At 33.6% G+C, this 13,001-nt stretch overlaps 3 protein-coding genes across 13 annotated transcripts in view; 1 reads left to right on the top strand and 2 right to left on the bottom strand.

The window, feature by feature from the left end:
* Window positions 1–13,001, bottom strand: part of LOC130053561 (receptor-type tyrosine-protein phosphatase H-like) — a 412,921-nt gene that overhangs the window by 191,723 nt on the left and 208,197 nt on the right. The gene's annotated exons all lie outside the window — the stretch shown is intronic.
* LOC125673156 (uncharacterized) overlaps window positions 1–13,001 on the bottom strand; it is a 271,989-nt gene that overhangs the window by 123,206 nt on the left and 135,782 nt on the right. The gene's annotated exons all lie outside the window — the stretch shown is intronic.
* Window positions 1–13,001, top strand: part of LOC130053464 (uncharacterized) — a 114,426-nt gene that overhangs the window by 89,420 nt on the left and 12,005 nt on the right. The gene's annotated exons all lie outside the window — the stretch shown is intronic.

Raw genomic sequence — 13,001 nt, 5'->3', positions numbered from 1 at the left:
AACTCAGAAAGGTATGCATATTTTGAAAATTAGTATACTTTTTTTAGTGGTGGAAAGAAGTTAAGTATTAGATAAAAATGGAAAACAAAATACACTTTTTCAAAAAAGATGAATTCTGATAGAGAATTCCAAGGGCATGTCTTTGTGGGGAAAATGGGGTTAAAAATTATGTCATGGGGTTTAAACATTCTGAAATCAGAAATAAAATTACTACATAAAATTGTGATAGTGCTTATATTATTTTTATGTTCCCCAAACAAAGTTTGGGAACATATTGTTTTTACTCTGTTTCTTATTATGTTCCCCAAACAAAGTTTGGGAACATATTGGTTTTACTCTGTTTCTTATTATTAAGGTCTTCCGTCTCCTGCGGAAGACCTTACTATTATTGTTCGCGTTCTTCTTCTTCATTATTAAGGTCTTCCGTCTCCTGCGGAAGACCTTACTATTATTGTTCGCGTTCTTCTTCTTCATTATTATTATTATTTTTATTATTATTATTATTATTATTATTTTCCTTGGTAGTACACGCGTTTTTCTCAGCCATTTCTCGATCGATTTTCACCAAATTTTCAGGAAAGATGTCTTTTGGTGACGAGACTTTGCTTGCAAAATTTCGTGCTTGACGTCACTTCCGGTCAGGAGTTATCTCTCTTTTAGTGACTTTTTGAAGGGCCTTGTTGTCCACACATCTCCTCCGTTAGTTTTGAAGCTAGAGTCTTGAAATTTCTACACAAGATAGAGTAAACATTTTAGAAGATTTGTGGGGGATTCGATTTTACCGGAGGCGATTTGCCTAAACGCTCGCCTGGACCTGAAAAAATGGATGCCAAAATTTTTCTCCGATTTCGGCGATTTTTGACCTTTCATCTCCAATACCTTTTTTCTTGCAAATATTTTGTTAAGACATGTAGAACAAAAGTTGTGCACATTTACAAGATCTTTTCGAAAATATCAAGATTTAGGGGCTAGCCCCTTAAATTAGGGATCTAGAAGGGCTCAAAGTCTAGATCAAATATCTCAAAAATCGTTAATATTTTGGTATAAGTCAAAGAACAAAAAATGTTCATATCAACTATCCAAATCTATTCAGATAAAAATTTAGGTCATATGTTACGTAATAAGGGATTTTAAGGGCCCAAACCATAAATTTTTTACCCCTTGTATCTCGAAAACGACAAATATTTTGAAAAGCAATAAAGAAGAAAAGTTGTTCAGAATGATGATCTGAACAATATGCATATTTCGTTTTTACCCTATGTGGCCCCGTTAGGGAGCTACAGTTTGGCCCCTAAAAATTACTTCTAGAAATAACTCGAGAACGGTCAAGAATTTCTAAATACTTGTTGAACAAAAAATGTTTGAAATGTCATGACCTTTCTTACGATATCAAGCAAAAGGGGCTGACCCTTTAAATTAGGGGCCCAGAAGGGTCCAAAGGTTTATGAGAATATCTCAGAAACTATTAATATTTTGTAATAAGTCATTGAAGCGGAAATGTTCATCTAAACGAGCTTGTTCTTATCAAATCAAAAAGTAGGTCATATGTTACGTAATAAGGGATTTTAAGGGCCAAAATCATAAATAATTGACGCTTCATATCGTGAAAACGACAAATATTTTGAAAAGCATTATTGAACAAAAGTTGTTCAGATTGATAATGTAAACAATATGTACATTCCGTTTTTTCCCTATGTGGCCCCGTTAGGGAGCTACAGTTTGGCCCCTAAATATTTCTTGTAGAGATAACTGGAGAACGGTAAAGAATTTCTAAATACTTGTTGAGCAAAAAATGTTTAAAATGACAAGGCCTTTCTTACGATATCAAGCAAAACGGGCTGGCCCTTTAAATTAGGGGTTCAGAAGGGTCCAAATGTTTTTGAGAATATCTCAGAAACTATTAATATTTTATAATAAGTTGTAGAAGCGGAAATGTTCATCTCAACGAGCTTGATCTTATCAAATCAAAAAGTAGGTCATATGTTACGTAATTAGAGATTTTAAGGGCCAAAATCGTAAATATTTGACGCCTCATATCTTTAAAACGACATATTTTTTGAAAAGCATTATTGAACAAAAGTTGTTCAATGTGTCATAACCTATCGATCAATATCAAAAAATGGGTCTGTGGGCCTCATGGCTCGCCTGTAGAGTTGATTTTTGTCGATATCAGTCGATTTCAAAAACTTGTAACTGGTAAATATTTTGTAAGGACATATTGAACAAAAGTTGTTCAGTTTATCGAGATCTATCGATTGATATCAAGAAATAGGCCTATGGTCCTAATGGCTCGCCTGTAGAGTCGATTTTTTGTCGATATCGGTCGATCTCAATAACTTTTTACAGGTAAATATTTTGTAAAGACATATAGAACTAAAGTTGTTGAGTCTATAGAGGGCTAACAAATGACATCAAGAAATAGACCCGCGGGCCTTATGGCTCGCCTGGAGAGTCGAATTTCAAACGAATTTCACCGCAACTTTGCTTCAGAAGCTTATGATATGAAAAATTGATTATATCTAAAGTGTCTTAAAGTCGGAAACTAAATTGGGACTCATTTGTCTTTTTTTTTTTTTTTTAACTCCGAGTGCATCAACAAATCGGACGGAAGACCTACTCGTTGCTCGCAACGAGATCGTGTCTAGTTATTATTATTATTATTTTTATTATTCTTTCTTTATTCTTGTCGCCCTTTTTTGTCCACGAGTGTTCTCAGAAACTACTGAAGGGATCAAGATGAAACCTTTTTAGGATGATAGAATACTCTTTGTAGATGTGCGGAACGAACGTCATTTTGTCTGAAAATGCATGCATGTGCATGTACGTGCATTGGATTTTTTGTTTACAAATTTTGGAATGCGTCTAACTTTTTTATTTTTCAATGAAATCGTTTGATATTTATATTGCAGGTAGAACTTGAGACCCTTAACTGTTTAGCATCATGAAAATTTCAATTCTGCACGCGCATGCACGTGTGCTTCAATTTGATTGGATAATACAAAACCATTTATAACATTCATACCAATTAAGGAAATTTAATGATATTTACAGGATAAGTAGACATGCCAAATATCTACAGACCGATGTAATAAAAATTGCAAACGCGCATGCGCACGCACGTGCATTGACATTTGAATATTCAATTAATTCAATGACCATAACGTTTTTGTTTTTTGTCAAAATCTTTTCAAACTTGTATTGTATATGTATCTTGATATTCTTAACAAAAGTGTACAGTCATAATTACCATCCGGCACGTGCATGCACGTGTGCTAAATTGTGATTGGACGATTTTCAAATCGCCATAACTTTCTTATAAATGATGGAAACAATATGAAATTTATACTGTAAGTATATCTATCAAATGTCTATTGAATGACATCAACATTGATGCTGAGTCATACTCACGTGCGCATGTATGCACGTGCATAGCTTTTCTTTCATTTTTCGGGTACTAAAATGGTCATAACTATTGAATTAAAAACTGAAATGAATTCAAATTTACCCTGAGGATCTATGATATGAATGTCTATGAAATGATGTCAACAAATTTTCCATTATGAAAATCGCGTGCACGTGAATGCGCGTGCAATGTAATTTTTGACGTCTAAATTTAAATATTGGTCTATAACATTTTGAGATTGCAATGAATAGGTTTGAAAATTAGGTTGCAGGTATGTTTTGGGCCTGTCAATTTATTAATAGTCTCAAAATCACTTCCCTGCATGCGCATGCACGTGCGCTTAATTCTGATTGGACGATTTTGAAATCCCAATAACTTTCTTATGAGTGAAGCAATCGATACCAAATTCATATAGTAAGTATATTGTTCAAATGTCTATTGATTAGCATCAACAAAATTGTTGTGTCATACTCACGCGCACGTGTATGCACGTGCATTGATTTCGGTCTTTGTAGTTTTGAGTTGCCGTTAATTTCTCGTTTTTCATTGAACAGTTGTGAAACTTCTGTTGTACTCATATGGTAAGACTTGTAATGTATCGAGATGGTCGAATTATTTATATGCACGTGCAAGCACGTACGTGCACGTGAACAAAACTCTCAGATCTTTATAACTGATTTGAACTAGTATGGAATGGACTGAATGTTAAAAGATAGTTATATATTCACATGCTATACAGTTTCCAATGGTCAAAACCACTTGTACTGAAATAAGTGACACCACTTGCTAAATGGGGGAGTGTTTGGGGAACATCTGTAACGGTCCCCGTTACAATAAGTACTAGTTATTATTATTATTATTATTAAGGTCTTCCGTTACCAACGGAAGACCTTCTAGTGATTCTACTGTTTATTATTTTTTTTTTTTTCCCTTTCGTCTCCGAGACCGTTGGAAGGATTTTCCTGAAACTTTCACAGATTGAAGAGAACGAGTGTACCTCGAGGAATTTTTTTCATTTTTTCAAAATTCACTTCCGTTCGTGAGATTCGTCCGATTTTCCGGTTTTTGTCAGCAACTTTGTCCGGGGGTAAACTTGAAAACCACTAAAGATAATCGAATGAAACTTTCAGGGATGATAGATCTATTTTCTCTATGGTGCATGCACGTAATATTTTTTGTCGCCGTCACTTCCGGTCGTCACCGGAAGTGATTAAATGAATCATCAATTTCAAACTTTTTTCTTTCAAATTGAAACCTATTTCGGTTTACTATATCTCGTTTTAATTCTCAAAAATTGTTGACCCCACCGGAAGTTGAATCTCCAACTTCCGGTTATAGCAAAGAAAGACTATTCATTCTCTCATTTTTCAGTGCCATAAATCTCGCTTATGAAACTAGTTAATGAGTTGAGTTTTACATATATTATAGTCACTATAAATGTCTAGAGTAACGTCAAATATTTTTGTAAAATTCACTTCCGGTCGGCAAATACGGCTTATTAACTGTTTTCGTTGTCCAGCGTTTTTCTCAGAAACGGTAAAAGATAGAGTCACCAAATTTTTAGAGTTAATAGATCTCACTTTGTAGGCGTGCAATAGGGGGCAAAGAATGTCGGGCGTCACTTCCGGTCGTCACCGGAAGTGATTAAATGAATAAAAAATTCCAAACTTTTTTCTTTGAAATTGAAACCTATATCGGTTTATTAGGTCTCGTTCTAATTCTCAAAAACTATTGACCCCACCGGAAGTTGAATCTCCAACTTCCGGTTATATCAAAGTAAGACTATTCATTCTCTCATTTTTCAGTGCCATAAATCTCGGTCATAAAACAAGTTAATGATTTGAATTTTACATATGTTATAGACACTATAAATGTCTTAGAGTATGTTTAAATATTTTTGTAAAATTCACTTCCGGTCGTGAGATATGGGGTGGACATATTCAAACCTTGTTTTTTCAGTTTCTCAATAATGAATACAGATAGACGCTTGAAACTTGTAGAGTTGATCAACTAACATCAGTCCATTGTACACATACATTCAATTTTTTTGTCCGTCACCTCCGGTCTATACCGGAAGTAATTTAAAAAATGTCGATTTTCCGATTTCTTCGAGTGATTTCTCAGAGATGGCTGGACATATTTTCTTGAAATTTTTAGGAATAATGTCTTATGAAATGACCTTGCTATAATTATTTTTGTTTTTACAAAATTCACTTCTGGTCGGAAAATATGGCCGATTTTCTGTTTCTCAAAAGGAATTTTGTCCAGCATTTTTCTTGGAAAAGGTAAAATATAGGTTCATCAAATATTCAGGGATCATCAATCTCCGTTTGTAACCGTGCTGTAGGGGGTTGAACATGTCGACCGTCACTTCCTGTCGTCACCGGAAGTGATTGAAATAATCGTAAATTTCAAAAAAATTCTTTTAAATTGAAACCTATACTTGTTTATTAAGTCTCTTTCAAAGTGTCAAAAGAATATTGACCCTGTCGGTAGTCAAAACGACTAGTTCCGGTTTCTTGATAAAATACTTTTTTACTTTTCGTCTCTTTGTCCCCATAACTCTCGCTTATATTTGAAGTCTTTCATATGATTCTCACATGTCTTAAGAACAGTATCAACTTCTAGAGTTTTCACTATTTTGTTTTTCTAAATTGACTTCCGGTCGGTAGTTACCAACTACTTTTTCTTTCTTTAGTTTACAATGTACTTCTTTTTGTTGAGAACTCTTTCAGATAGAGACGTGAAATTTTCAGGGAATAGAGACAGTAAAGAGTCGCTGTCATTTATAGGAAAACACATCTGAATAGTACTTCCGGTCGTCACCAGAAGTTACAAGAAATGAGTAAAAAATTCGATAATACATTTCTCACTTATTGTTCAAGTACACTCTCTGATAGATTTGAATGGTTTTCGTAGGATCAGAAAACTCTTTACCGGAAGTGAACAAACGGAAGACCTACTCATTACTAGTAATGAGTGTCTAGTTATTATTCTTTTTCTCCGGTACTTTTTTGTCCGGTAGTGTTCTCAGAAACTACAAAAGGGATCGATATGAAACTTTCCAGGATGATAGTATAGCGTTTGTAGATGTGCATAGTGATAGTCATTTTGTTTGCACGTGCATGCACGCGCGCGCACGTGCATTGCAATTTTGGTACAAAAAATGGAAAATCAGAATATTGAAGGAAGCGATATAAAACCTAAATAGGATGATAGTATATCATTTGTACATATGAAAAATAATAGTTATTTTGCATGCGCGTGCACGCACATTACAAAATTTGTACGCTAACTTTGGAATCAGTCTAACTTTTTTGTTGTTCATTGAAATGGCTTGAAATTCATATCATAGGTAGATATTGAGACCCTTAACTGATTTACATGGTCAAAATTACCAATGTGCACGCGCATGCACGTGCGCTTCATTTTGATTGGATAATGCTAAAACGTTTGTAACTATCTTATTTATGAAGCGAATGAGATGATATTCACAGCATATGTAGACAATATGTGTATCTATATGTTGGTGTAACAAAAAATGCCAACGCACACGCGCATGCGCGTGCAACGTTTTTTAAATGTTCAATTTTTAAAGGACGATAACGTTTTTGTTTTTCATCAAATTCTATTCATATTAGGGGTTTAGATGTATCTTGGTACTTCTTACAAATTGCTGTGGTTAGAATTACTGCTCAGCACGTGCATGCACGTGTGCTGATTTCTGATTGGACGATTTTAAAATCGCTATAACTTCCTTATATTTGGTGGAAACGTTATGAAATTCATACTGTGGGTATATGATACAAATGCCTGTTGAACGACATCAACAAAAAATCGGAATCATACATGCGTGCGCGTGTATGCACGTGCAACGCTTTCTTTCATTTCTTGGTACTGAAATGACCATATTGAACGTACTACATGTAATTAAAGGCTAAAATAAAATGATTTTTTCCTATAGATTCACAAGGACATCACTTTTTAATTGGGGGAGGTTTGGGGAACATCTGTAACGGTCCCCGTTACAATTAGAACTAGTTTTCATTATATTTACATTTTGTTAATATGGTAACTGTAAAATCTTTGCTTCAGCATATACAGCAAAATTACTGAACAGCATTATAATTTATACTGAATACTCTACAACATCAAAGAGATATGACATATACCTTACACATTTTCAGCTTAAGGTAATATTACCTAGATATAATAGTTATACACTGAATTTGAAATTGATTTTTTTTTAAATTCATTGCATACTAGAATTTTTATCTAATTAAATATTTAATGCATATGTTTTGTGTATTTGTATATTCACAAATGATGTTAACTTAAATGATTAATTGAAAATAAAATGATAGATATTTTAATGTTTATTTCATTTTTTCCCCCTCCCTCCCAACCCTAATTTGAAGAAAAAAGTCTGCAAACCAATGAATTAAAAAAGTGTGGCCTAACTAGATAATACAGACTATAGGAACTCTTCAATTTCAGAAGATAGAATATTGTGTAATGGAAGTTATATCATTTGAATGGAAAATTTAGTGACTTTTCATTTTAGGATTTTCATACCTAGACGGTAAGCAATGCAAAATTAATAGTGATTAGTGTTTGAGAATCGGAAGAAATTTGCAATCGATTATCGAATTGAATGAGAGATATCTTTTGATTCATAATCGAGATTATACAGAAAATTAAATTTTAGATAATCATATTTCATTCACACAAATAAATAAATCAAACACTGGCGTTACTTCCTGCATTTGTTTAATACTGTTAAATAACTAACAGCAAGGTACAGTGTAACAGTTATATTTTCGCCTTTAATTTCTAGATTAATTTTTTCCCAACTGAACCATCAATGTTTTGACTTTCGGCTTTATCAATTTTGTGGCCATGATTCTGATTTGTCAAGATGGATTTGTAAGTTCCATGACAAAGGAAATATAAATAAATGTACTGACAATTTGACTGAAAATCTATAACAGGATACCTAAAAAAACCCACAGAGGCCTATTATTGGAATTCCTCTTACCTACCGTATATACTCGCCAATAGGTCGGTTCGCCTATAAGTCGGTTGTATATTTTGTAGGCTATTTTGGAGGGATTTGCCATTGACCTGCTTATAAGTCGGTATAATTTTTTTTTAAGAATCGGTTGACAATTTCAGATCAAATTTTAATGTTCTAACGTTTTCACCTCTGTTTTAAATAATATTTTTTGAAATGCGCTGATATTTATTCATTTTCTCAACAAATCAATTTCAATAATATACACTTAAGATGAATAAAATCATTAATTTAAAAATGTGTAAATACTTGTACTTTATGCATATAATCCTAGAATACATGAATAATATAATACAATATTTACAAGAATGCAATTTTTACAGAAAAAGTTGAATCCTTTGATATGACAAATGTTGATATACACAAAATTATCTTTATTTTGACCTGTGTATGTATTTTTAACTTTTATGTCCATCGGATGGGACGTTAAAGGGTGTCCCCTGTCAAGGATTGCAGTCTCCTTGACATGCAAAAGATTGTTTCCCTGATTTTTGAAAAAGAGTATGCTCACTGGGGGCCATCAGGGAGGCTCAAACACTCACAACCAAATATATTTCAATTATTTAACCACCATAGAATGGCTGAAATATTGTCAAAACGGCGTAAAACCGCAATCAATCAATCTTGAGCAACAAGCGTCAGCTAATTGACAGATAGAGCATTTGTACCCATGTAACAATCAATACATGTAATGAATAAAATAGCATTTAAGTTTTCCTTTTCTAAATAGTTAGATTGAATTATTTTATTGCCTTTTAAATACATAATGGTGAAATATATCTTTCCATTATAGCCGACTGATATTCAATTAGAATTTTACAGCACACATTGTGTAGAATTAACCACACTCACATTCTATATGCGCTTCTTTGTTGATTCACATAATCTTCATTATTTATACACAAAGTTGAACCCATTAAGTTTTAGTCAAAATTGCTCAATTTAAAAGAGGGAATAAAAAAACATGTATTCTTGATATTCTGTTCATCATGTAATATGTTGAATGATAAGCCTTATAGCTGTATCATTTACTTAAAGTTTAGTTATACTATAAAGTCACGTCTTAAAGGACACATCGCATGTTTTTAAACTTTTTAATTTTTTCAGCAAAATTAATTCATTTCATGCCTAAAACTACTTTACATGTGTTTTAAATGAAACAGTTTGCGTAGTTTTCGAGTTTGAAAGCGATGAAATTCAAATCTTGCGATATGCATATTTTCTTCGATATTTTACGCGCCATTATCTGTGACGTCATATGCGACCTCGAGCGAGAAGATTTGAAAACAGTTGATAGCCATTTCATAAACAGATTAGATTTAATTTACAAACAAACAATTATCACATTAACAGCTTGTAAATAACGCTGCATTAGGGTGTTTTGTGCCGTTTAAGGGTGTACTTGCTGTCATTAGAGAGGATTTGGACTTGTTTTTTTCAATTTTCGAAGGAAGGTATGAGGGACAAGACGTGTATATTTTTTGTCGGCACAACGACTTTGCCTTTAAAAAAACCTAGTAGAATTTGTCCCTGTACTTTTTCAAACAAGCACTTGGACAAAGACGTAGATAAACTGCGAGAAAATGGTTCTATCGAAGCTACGCACTGTTACATATAGGTCTACGGCATATACTTTCCGTTCTGCTCTCGAATTCAATACACACTCGCACCAACTGACCCTCACCTTGTAACAACATATAGGCAGAACTTTGCTAGCAGTGTCTACCAACTGGTAGTTTTTAAAAAATTAAAGATAAAAGATATTTGAACTTTCAATTATAAATAATAAAATATAATATTTCCTGACTTTGAATTGAATTATAATGCTTTCATTTTTTTTTTTAAGGAACACGTACGTGTTTACAACAACAGCACGCCGCGCTCCCACTACCTAAGTAACAACGTGTTGATAACAAAAAATAATGATTAGGCCTAATAAACTTGCTTTAATAAAATGATTTAAAAGTATTGTGATTTTCACAATAAGTTTGATCATTAGGGTCTTCCGTCTTCAGCGGAAGACCCTTCTATTATTCTATTGTTGATTTTTCACTTTTCTTCTTATTATTAGGGTCTTCCGTCTTCAGCGGAAGACCCTTCTATTATTCTATTGTTGATTTTTCACTTTTCTTATTAAGGTCTTCCGTCTCCTGCGGAAGACCTTACTATTATTGTTCACGTTCTTCTTCTTCATTATTATTATTATTATTATTATTATTATTATTTTCCTTGGTAGTACACGCGTTTTTCTCAGCCATTTCTCCATTGATTTTCACGAAATTTTCAGGAAAGATGTCTTTTGGTGACGAGACGTTGCTTGCAAAATTTCGTGCTTGACGTCACTTCCGGTCAGGAGTTATCTCTCTTTTAATGACTTTTTGAAGGGCCTTGTTGTCCACACATCTCCTCCGTTAGTTTTGAAGCTAGAGTCTTGAAATTTCTACACAAGATAGAGTAAACATTTTAGAAGATTTGTGGGGGATTCGATTTTACCGGAGGCGATTTGCCTAAACGCTCGCCTGGACCTGAAAAAATGGATGCCAAAATTTTTCTCCGATTTCGGCGATTTTTGACCTTTGATCTACAATATCTTTTTTCTTGCATATATTTTGTTAAGACATGTAGAACAAAAGTTGTGCACATTTACGAGATCTTTTCGAAAATATCAAGATTTAGGGGTTAGCCTTTTAAATTAGGGATCTAGAAGGGCTCAAAGTCTACATCAAATATCTCAAAAATCGTTAATATTTTGATATAAGTCAAAGAACAAAAAATGTTCATCTCAACAATCCAAATCTATTCATATAAAAATTTAGGTCATATGTTACGTAATAAGGGATTTTAAGGGCCAAAACCATAAACGTTGTACCCCTTGTATCTCGAAAACGACAAATATTTTGAAAAGCAATAAAGAAGAAAAGTTGTTCAGAATGATGATCTGAACAATATGCATATTTCGTTTTTACCCTATGTGGCCCCGTTAGGGAGCTACAGTTTGGCCCCTAAAAATTACTTCTAGAAATAACTCGAGAACGGTCAAGAATTTCTAAATACTTGTTGAACAAAAAATGTTTGAAATGTCATGACCTTTCTTACGGTATCAAGCAAGAGGGGCTGACCCTTTAAATTAGGGGCCCAGAAGGGTCCAAAGGTTTATGAGAATATCTCAGAAACTATTCATATTTTGTAATAAGTCATTCAAGCGGAAATGTTCATCTAAACGAGCTTGTTCTTATCAAATCAAAAAGTAGGTCATATGTTACGTAATAAGGGATTTTAAGGGCCAAAATCATTAATAATTGACGCATCATATCTTGAAAACGACAAATATTTTGAAAAGCATTATTGAACAAAAGTTGTTCAGAATGATAATCTAAACAATATGTACATTTCGCTTTTTCCCTATGTGGCCCCGTTAGGGAGCTACAGTTTGGCCCCTAAATATTTCTTGTAGAGATAACTGGAGAACGGTAAAGAATTTCTAAATACTTGTTGAGCAAAAAATGTTTAAAATGACAAGGCCTTTCTTACGATATCAAGCAAAACGGGCTGGCCCTTTAAATTAGGGGTTCAGAAGGGTCCAAATGTTTTTGAGAATATCTCAGAAACTATTAATATTTTATAATAAGTTGTAGAAGCGGAAATGTTCATCTCAACGAGCTTGATCTTATCAAATCAAAAAGTAGGTCATATGTTACGTAATTAGAGATTTCAAGGGCCAAACTCGTAAATATTTGAGGCCTCATATCTTTAAAACGACATATTTTTTGAAAAGCATTATTGAACAAAAGTTGTTCAATGTGTCATAACCTATCGATCAATATCAAAAAATGGGTCTGTGGGCCGCTTCAGTTCTTCAGTTTATCGAGATCTATCGATTGGTATCAAGAAATAGGCCTATGGTCCTAATGGCTCGCCTGTAGAGTCGATTTTTTGTCGATATCGGTCGATCTCAATAACTTTTTACAGGTAAATATTTTGTAAAGACATATAGAACTAAAGTTGTTGAGTCTATAGAAGGCTAACAAATGACATCAAGAAATAGGCCCGCGGGCCTTATGGCTCGCCTGGAGAGTCGAATTTCAAACAAATTTCACCGCAACTTTGCTTCAGAAGCTTATGATATGAAAAATTGATTATATCTAAAGTGTCTTAAAGTCGGAAACTAAATTGGGACTCATTTGTCTTTTTTTTTTTTTAACTCCGAGTGCATGAACAAATCGGACGGAAGACCTACTCGTTGCTCGCAACGAGATCGTGTCTAGTTATTATTATTATTATTCTTTTTTTTTCTCCTTACCGATTTTTGTGCAGAAGATTTCTCGGAGATGGCTGGATCGATTTGCTTCAAATTTTCAGGATTGATGCGTTGCCATTTGAAGTTTGTACCGCCGTTTCAATTTTTGAAAAATCACTTCCGGTTGGTAGTTATCCCCCTTTTATCGATTTTCAGATGACCATTTTGTCCAGACAAAAACTCAAAAACGATAAAAGCTAGAGTGCTGAAATTTTCAGTGATGTTAG

Source organism: Ostrea edulis, chromosome 3 (genome assembly GCF_947568905.1).
Source record: "Ostrea edulis chromosome 3, xbOstEdul1.1, whole genome shotgun sequence".
NCBI classification, from domain to species: domain Eukaryota; kingdom Metazoa; phylum Mollusca; class Bivalvia; order Ostreida; family Ostreidae; genus Ostrea; species Ostrea edulis.
This window is presented reverse-complemented; position numbering and strand designations above follow the sequence as displayed.